General features: G+C 52.3%; 1 long non-coding RNA gene across 2 annotated transcripts; it reads left to right on the top strand.

The window, feature by feature from the left end:
- Positions 1-1853: 1853 nt before the first annotated feature.
- On the top strand, positions 1854-8384 carry LOC144300973 (uncharacterized). 2 transcript variants are annotated; one of them, XR_013367717.1, is made up of 4 exons: positions 1854-4067; positions 4151-4817; positions 4985-5199; positions 6183-8384. It is a non-coding gene; the product is annotated as an uncharacterized LOC144300973 (long non-coding RNA). The 2 variants fall into 2 exon arrangements; XR_013367716.1 differs by having other exon boundaries at positions 1854-4817.
- The last annotated feature ends 547 nt before the right edge of the window (positions 8385-8931 follow it).

Here is an 8931-nt window from a genome sequence, read left to right as displayed (position 1 = left end):
TTTACAACAGTCTGGATTTCTGCAAAATGCTCCCACGTACTGCCTGAAAAACCCTCATTTCAGAAGACCTCCTTTTATTTGATTCTTTGGCCTTTGAATGAAAAGAGAATGTTCACCGGATGCTCCCCAGGAGAGTGCGTTCCCTCAATTCCCTGCTATGGATTCTTTCTCTGAGTAATTTCCCAGCAGGTGCCCCAAAGGTGGGCTGCCCATCCTGGGGTCTGTGGTTCCTCTGTCAATAAGGCCTACACCTAGGTGCACTGTGCACGCAGCTCCCCACACAGCCAGGGAGGAGACAGCACTCCGATCCAAAGGTTTCTGCTCAGATCCTCAACCCTGGAAAGGAACCTCATTTTCCCAAAGATCATTTGGGCTCAGCCACCAGCCACCGGTCTATGATCAGAGGGGAAGCTATCTGCCTGGTTAAGCCCTTCCATTCAGGAACTTTGGGTTTGTGAGGCTCTGCTGCTAACTCGCCGGGTGACCTAGGTAGACCACTTAGTCTCTTGGAGCCAAGGTCACCTCACCTGTGCCGTTGTAAGGAGTGCTATTGTAAGGAGTACGTAAAATATTGTATGTGGAGTGCTTGGCGTATAGCCCGTCTTCCTCAACTGTCAGGCCAAGGGCTCCCACCTAGCTGCCTGGCTCCAGATGGCCTCACTGCCACACTTAGGGGTGGCCTGGTCTCAGGAGCTCAGCGCTTCCAGGTAAAGTCTGCTTAGTCTGACTCAAACTTAAATCAAAGCAGAGGTGAGTAACCCACAAGGTAACAACCACGTCCAATGAGATGCATGGGGACCATTGGGCCTTTGGTCTCTGGTCTGCTGTCCCCAGAGCTGGGCTGGTGAAAGGTGACAGAAACTGGGCTCTAGGTGGCCTTGACAAAACCTAGTGTCCACTGGTGTTTACAAACGCAGCATCTGGAAATCTTCTCTGAAAGCCAAAACTCTCAGCCACTTCTCTTCCTCAGCATTCCACATAGAACATATTTGGAAATGAAAATGATTAATCCTCTTCCCCACATTAGGGAATACGGCTGGGGGAAAACAGCCCCGTGTCCAGCCCCATTGTCACTTGCCGCGTGACACGCCTCACTCAGCAAGGCGCAGGCATGAGAGTGTTGAGCTGCCACCAGCCAGTTCTTTCCAGACAGAGCAGGAGACCCAGAGCCTTCCCAAGAGCCCACCCAGAGGTGCCATCTGGCCAAGCCCCAGGCATCTGGGAAGAACATGAGGAAGGGGAAGGGAACTGGGGGTCGAGGTGGAACAGGAGAACACGCAAGAAGCCACATGTCCTGCTACTGGTGGCAGGTGGACACTGTGCTCTCAAACCAGACCCCTGAACAAGAGCCAAGGCATCTCCTCTCCAGGGGCATCAGTTCCTATTCAAGGTGGGTCAGTCCTACTGTCAATCCTATTTTCTCTCTAGGCCCATGTTTGAAAGGACAGGTTTTCAGGCCCACACCAGAGCCTGGCACCTCCACAGGCAGGGTCGGAGAAGGGGCCTTTGGCACTGTCCTCAGGCCTGGGGCAACAGACACTCGATCGGGTCTGGAACAGTGTGGTCAGGCCAGGGGAGCGCTCAGTAGGATGCTCACTCTTTGGCCTTCTGACGCTTCTGATCTCTGCTCTGGGCTGATCACTAGAGGCTCCCCCCTCCACGGACCCTGTCGTGGGCTGAGTTACATCCCTCAGAAAGACATGTTGAAATCCCAACTCTCTGTGAATGTGGCCTTACTTGGAAATAGAGTTTTTCCGCATCCTCTCCAACATTTGTTGTTTCCTGCCTTGTAAATTGAACACCAATAAAAAAAAAATAAAATAAAAAAAAAAAAAAAAAAAAAAAAAGGAAATAGAGTTTTTGCCACATGCCAATGAAGTAGAAACTCCATCACCAGGAGCTAGGGAGCGGCAAGGAAGGTTCTACTTGTGCTCAGAGGGAGCACGGCCCTGCTGACACCTTCATTTCTGACTCCTCACCTCCATGACTGTAAGAGAAGGGATTTCTGTTGCCTTAAGCCACCCAGTTTGGGCAGCTTTGTCATGGCCAATGCCCCAAGCTCTGAAGCCTAGCTCCACCCCACCACCTCTATCCATCCCACTGGGGGTAGACTCGACAATCCCCGCTGGAGAAGGAGGCCTGTTGGGGTGGGAGGAGGTCCAAGGGTGTGCTGGACATGAGGGAGAAAGACAAGGGACGTGCTATCTCCTGGCAGGACCTCCGCCCTGGGAGGGGTCCAGGGAAGGTAAAATCCTGTGAGCAGAGGAAGTCTCAGATCCTTTCGAGCCACGGCCTCTGAAATGGCTGGGCCTAGAAGAGAATCAAGTCTTCTCTCTGCTTTTTTGAAAACACTGGAGTTCCTGCCAACAGAAAAAAAAAAAAAAAAAAAAAAAAAAGAAGAAAGCCCCCAACACACCTATTTCCACCTCCACATGTTGATAACCGCGGTGTCCTGCAGATGACCACCCCCGGCCTCCCCTCCGAGCTCACACTGGGCTCAGCAGGACCCTCTCGTTAGGCTGTAGCCATGAACCTCCGAGTCCAGAGACTTGCAGTTATTTCTACTTTTCCAGCAGCAGGAAGGAAAAAAACAACTTGGATCTGAAAAGCAGAGGGAGAATTAAGAATGTACCTCGGCCCCAGGCATCCGTTTTTTTTTTTTTTAACCACTAACTGGGCAATGAATAATTTATAGCCATGAATGTTTGTGGGGGTATAAAACTGTTGACAAGTCAAGAAAAACCTCTTAGCAGCCTGATGGAGCAATCCATCTTCGAGAAACAGGTTTCAAATGCATAGTTTGTGAAGATGCTGGTGGAGGTTGTTTCCCTTCTTTCTTGTTTTTTTTTTCTTTTTTTATCTATATGGAAATTGGTGGGTGCTGAAATATGTTTCACTTCAGCACGAACTTGGGCTGAATGATATCCCAGGCAAGAATTAAATCATCGCTTCATAGAGCAAGAAATAAACACCCAAGAAAACCAGGACCCTCAGCATGCAGGAGGGGAGCAGGAGACTTCCAGAAAGTTGAGCAAACCATTGCAATTCCAGGCAGGACGCCATGCAGAGCTCGGGCTCAGACTCACTGGACCAGGGGATGACTAGATCCGGGGAACATTCCTCCAGGAAGCCCCCAGCAAAACAGGGGGGATTGTACAACTGAGGCCTCCCATCCCTGAAGTGTGGGCATCCTCTCGAGGTCCTCCCAGGTCTGGGCACCCAGAGGTGCCGGGTGGATGTCGTGAAAACAGTGGCTACCATGGAGACAATGAGGCTGAGAATCTCGATAGCTACAGGGTCAAGCTTGCATCAAACACCAGCCATGTGCCACCACCCAAGATCCTCTTGCTCAGTCGGCACATCGGCTCTCTGGCTGGTGTTGCCTGGCCAGTCTGATCACTCCATGGCTCCCCTCTTTGCTAGGAGGGCTCCTTGGGAACTGGGAGTTCTTGTATCTCTGTTAAAAGCCACGTGGCTACAAGGCAGCAGAGCCTGGCCTTGAAGCCATGTCTTATCCACATGCTTATTCACCTCCTCTGGTCTGATGGAGGCTGACTTGGTGTTGCAGAGAGTGGCAGGCATTAAGTTGCACCCCCTCCTATTCTCTGACCAAGGTTAGGGTGGCAGGCTGAGACCCAAGTGTAGACCACAGCCACATGGCTCCCCTGGGCACAGGATACGGGAGGTTGACGCCATTAATCAGGACGGTGTCAGTTACTCACTGCTTCGTAACAAATGACCCCCATACTCAATAGCTCCAAACATTAACTACCTCACAGTTTCTGCGCAGCAGGACTTTGCGGGCAGCTACCTGAGTGGTCAGGCTTGAGGTTGCTCACAAGTCTGGAACCAAGGCGTCTGCCAGGGCTGCAGCCATTTCAAGGTTCAACTCACCCACATGGTGGCTGGCGAGAGTCTGCTCCTCACAAGTTGCTGGACTCTTATCTGGGCTCCTCACTGGCTGTTGGTTGGAGACGTCCCTCAGTTCTTGGCTACGTGGGCCTCCCCATAGGGCAGCTCGCCACGTGGCGGCTGGCCTGCCTCAGAGCCGGTAGAGAGCAAGAGAGGTGAGCATAAGGGAAGCCAGAGTCTTTTAAAAGGAAATGTAAGCTCAAAGTGACACCCCATCAGGTGCACCTTGTTCTTTCAGAAGAAGAAAGTCACTGTGTCTGGTCCACAGTCAAGGGGAGGGCATCACATGAGGACATGACGGCTGGGATCACGGGCAGCCGTCTTAGAAGCTCAGAAGAACCACAGTAATCAACTGTATTAGTATCTTCTGTTGCCTAACAAATTATCTTGAAGCTTAGTGGCTCAAAATAGCAATCATCGCTTCCTGTTTCTCACAGTTTCTACGGTCAGGAACACAGGAGCAGCATGGCTACGCAGTTGTGTCTTGGGTTTTCTCAGGGGACTGCAGGTGGATGGCAGTGAGGACCCTGTCCCCTGAAGGCCTGACAGGGACTGGAGGACCCGCTTCCACGTGGGCAGCCCATGCGGCCAGCAAGTTGGCACTGGCTGCTAATGGGGCCATCAGTCCCCGTCCCCCCCCACACACACACACACACAGGCCTCCACACTCAGATGTGCCTGAGTGTCCTCACAGTATAGCGGCCGGCTCGCCAGTGGTGTACAAACCCAGGAGACCAAGCAGAAGCTGCAGAAGGCATTTATGGCCCAGCCTCAGAAGCCACAGAGCATTGCTTCAGCAGTATTCTCCTGGCCCTGCAGGTCAGCCCTGCTCAGCGTGGAAGGCAAAAATAACCAGATGCAAGATTCTCTGGGCGCCATCGTAGGCCAACCACCATACCAACTAGGTAAGTGGCCATAGGATGAGAGCGCAGCGCTGGAGCCCCACTGAGGGGGGCACTGAACCCACAGCCCACGCATGTCGCACTCTGTAGCATCCCTGAACCTGACTGGCCCCTTTGGGCCCTATGCCTTTGGGGTCTTCTCTCTCCTTATCATGCTTTTCTCCCACCAGGAGCTCCTATTCAACCTCCAAAGCCCGATTCAGATGTTACCTCCTCCATGAAGCTTGGTTTATCCCTCGGCCTGCTCCTCTCACCCACCACACCCATGACAGGACTGTCTCCATCCGTGGGCCCCTACACAGCTTTCTGCAGGCCTCTACTGTCCTCTGCTTCCTCGGCTCTTTCCTACAGTTACCAGTGGGGCCTTTTACACACAGGCCATGGGGTAAGCGCCTGCCCAGAGCCCTCCCTTGAGCCCTGTCCTGTGGAGACCCTCACATTGGACACCTGGAAAAATCCCTCAGCCCTTGCAGGAGATAGCTCTGGGCTGCCATCCCAGCTCAGGGGAGTAGACGGCTCCACCCGGCTCTTCATCCACAGATTCAATGCACTGATTCCCACCAGCCTCTCTCCCTGCTGCTGGGTCCGTTGTAAGCTTGGCTGCCAACACTCCCCTAAAGCTCAGCACAGGCTCTGACCCAGTGGCAGGTCCTCACGGGGACAGGTGAGAGGTCTAAGACGGGTCTGACAGCATGACGGACAAGCATGTTTCAACCGAAGGCCTGCTGGGAAGTGCTGGGAAGAGCTGCCTGCAGACCCAAGGGACCCCAAAGGCGACCCACTAGAGTCAGCAAGCAGTAGGCCCTGGTCTTGTTTCTGTCAGTGGCTCCTTCATGGCATTGACATCTTTCCACACACCCTCCAGTTCCCCCATGGGACACCCTAGCAGCACACCTGGCTTGAGGCCCTCAGCCTCCAGAGGTGTCATGACTGGTCCATCTGGGGGGAGCGTCATTTTCGTTTTAAACCTTTGCCAGTCCTTTTGATATAAACCAGTTTTGAAAAACCTCACTCTGAAGGTTAAGCAACTGTCCAACCCCAATCTTCTGATACAATCTCCATTATTTTCTAAACTTAGCAGTGAAGGTCATTCATTCTAAGATGGGGACCGTTCTGTTGTTCTGGCTATTAAGTCTCTGATGTAAATTAATTCACATGTTAAAAATCTGCTTTTTGAGTCACCCAGGTGCCCCAGTGGTTGAGAGTCTGCCTTTGGCTCGGGTCGTGATCCTGGGGTCCTTAGGTCAGGTCCTGCATCGGGCTTCTGCATGGAGTCTACTTCTCCCTCTGCCTATGTCTCTGCCTCTCTCTCTCTGTGCCTCTCATGAATAAATTAATAAAATATTTTTTTTTTAAATCTGCTCACAGGCCCTGTGATCGAGTTTGGGGTTTTGTAAACATCTCCTCAAAGCCTGACACCAAGGCTTTCTTGATTGTTGAAAAGAAGATGGGGAAAGCCAGCTCCAAAAGGATTTCCAAAATGAACCATTAGAATGGCCTCTTCCAAAATGGATTTACATCGATCCTATTCACTCATTTCCTCTCATTTTTCCTCATGCATAATGGCTTTTGAGTCTAAAGAACAAGCTAGAGAATTAGACCTGAACATCCGATCTCCTATTAGATCCAGCAGCCTGAGCCCGGAGGCCTGGCTGTGTGAGGCACTGCCCTGGAGGCCTTGCTGGACCTGGTCGTATTTGAAGAGCTATTACAGTTCTCTGCTCCAGACCAGCATCTGCATGAGAGCAAGGGCCGAGTCTAGGTTTCCTTACCATCATGCATCTCTGCTCTGCACAGTACCTAGCACACAGGAGGCACTGAGGAGTAAGACCCTTGGCGACCCCTGCCTGGGCCCCCCAGACACCTGTTGTCTGCCCACCATGTGCCAGCGCAGTGCCTCACGCCTGCCAATGCGTGAAGCCCTCAGAGGCAAGAGCTAGACACAGCACTCCTGACAGTAAGCCCTGGGAGCTGGCCTGTGCCCCAACTGTGTAGCACCCTCTGCCCCCTAAGAACACGGTCCCACCCTTCCCCTTGGGGTGGCTCAGAGCCCAGAACACTCCCATCATCATCCACTCCAAATCTCATCGGCTGACAGATGCCAGCCAGCAGGACAATGGCCAGCAAACACCTTGTAGCCAAAGGTGTCATGACTAGCTACTATGGTTTCTCAAGCTTGCCCCTGGGAGGAATATTCCATCCCTGCCAAGAACCATGGGTCAGAGGTTTCACCCATCAGTTGAGGGGCCATCAATTCTGCAGTGGGTTTGTCTTCATAGTCACGGCTTGGGGCTATCCCTGAAATGTCCAGAAAGGAAAAGGCAACCTTAGTCCAATGGGTAAGTCAGGGCAGATCCTCACTGAAAATGTGTTCTTCATCTTAATCTAACCTTCATCCAGTCAGTTGAGCTCACTGCACACTCCAAGAGAGATGAAGTCCTCTACCCTGACCGTACAGACCGTGACCCCAAAGTGTGCCAGCCACATCCACCCATCCCTCCCAGGAAAGGCCCAGCCTGCCCATCTGCCCAGGTCTCTCTCTAGGAGTCTCCAGGCCCTGCTAGGCCAGGCCCTTTGCTTCTTAAGCCACAATCCCTAAGATAAGCTTCTACCTTCCTGAAGAGCATGTGCATTGTCGGGGATGCCAGTCACAAGAGGATGCCCACCACAGAGGCACTGATGGGGAGTGGGAGTCAACGGGCTGACCCTCCAGCAGCCATCCTGGTGAGCTCCACCCCACTCCCACTGCCTTCCAACTCGAATGTTCTCACTGGAGTTCATCAGATGAAAACCCTGAGCCCAGGGTGGAAAAGCCTCTTAGGAGGTTAATAGTGAATGGATGGAGCAATAAACGTACTGATTTAATCCTTCAAGGGTGGCTAAACAGGCTGCTGTTTACCAAAGTCTTAGCAGATAATTACTAACGGATAATTACAAAAAGCTGCCGGATTGCAGCTGCCCCAGAAATGGCCACAGCCCCAGTCTACTTTGCCAAGCTAAGTAAATGGGCTGATTCCGCAGAGAAATTCCGCATAAGTCACTTTCTGGGAAGGACACCAGGCAACAATTTCCACGCCACTCTCTTCTTGCTGCCTCCCTGGCCGATGTCTGCCTCTGCCACCAATGGAGAGTACCCTGGGTTAGAACCCATCTCCCCGGAGCAACACCATCGTGACTGTAACCCCATTTCTTAAATGCCCTGGTTCCCTTCTTTATCTCCAGTTAGCAGACAGGAGGGGCAGGGACATCTGCACGAGAGGCACTGTTCTGGCACAAGCTTTGATGAAGGGGCTCAGACCTGAGCTCTCTGGGAAAGGACGGAGGGCACACTGGGGTGGATGAAAAGGAGGCCCACTGCTCACCAGACCAAGAAGTTTGAGAAGCCCAACCTCAAAAGCGTTGTCAAGGGGCACCTGGGTGGCTCACTTGCTAAGCGTCTGCCTTCAGCTCAGGTCATGATCTTAGGGTCCTGGGATCGAGCCTCACATTGGGCTCCCTGGGAGCTCGACTGGGAGCCTGCTTCTCCCTCCTCCCTCTGCCTGCTGCTCCCCCTGCTTGTGCTCTCTCTCTCTCTCTATCAAATAAATAAAATCTTTTTTAAAAAATTCAAAAGCATTGTCGAGTCTCACACATTTTACTGAAATTTTCATGGAGAGGTAAAGGAGGAGATGACTCAACATGTCAATGCAAAATTTCTTTAAAATCCTATATTACCATCTCTGTTGATTCCCCAAGTTTTGTTCCCACTGCATCAGTCCGCATCCCTGAGACACTCTTCTTTCCTTGCAGCAGCCTCACTGGCCCTGCTCTGCTCCCATAGGACACCCCCAGATCCCCTCAGACACGGATGCCTCCCAGCAGGAGAGCAGTCAGCAAACACAGGCATCCAACACCATGGTGCCCAGCTGTGGTTTCTCAGGCTTGCCCCTGGGAGGAGCTCTTCATCCTTGCCAAAGATCTCAGGACCAGAAGCTTCACCTGTACACCCCACAGGTCCCAGAGCCCATATCAGATTCTATAATACGCTCATGTTCACAGTCATGGCTTGGGCTGTCCCTGCCCTGGCACCAGGTATTGCCCTTCAGATGAAGATGTTTTCTATGGTCATAGGCACTGG

The sequence above is a fragment of the Canis aureus genome, chromosome 29 (genome assembly GCF_053574225.1).
Source record: "Canis aureus isolate CA01 chromosome 29, VMU_Caureus_v.1.0, whole genome shotgun sequence".
NCBI lineage: Eukaryota > Metazoa > Chordata > Mammalia > Carnivora > Canidae > Canis > Canis aureus.
Note: the sequence above shows the minus strand (reverse complement) of the source record. Positions and strands in the feature narration are given on the sequence as shown.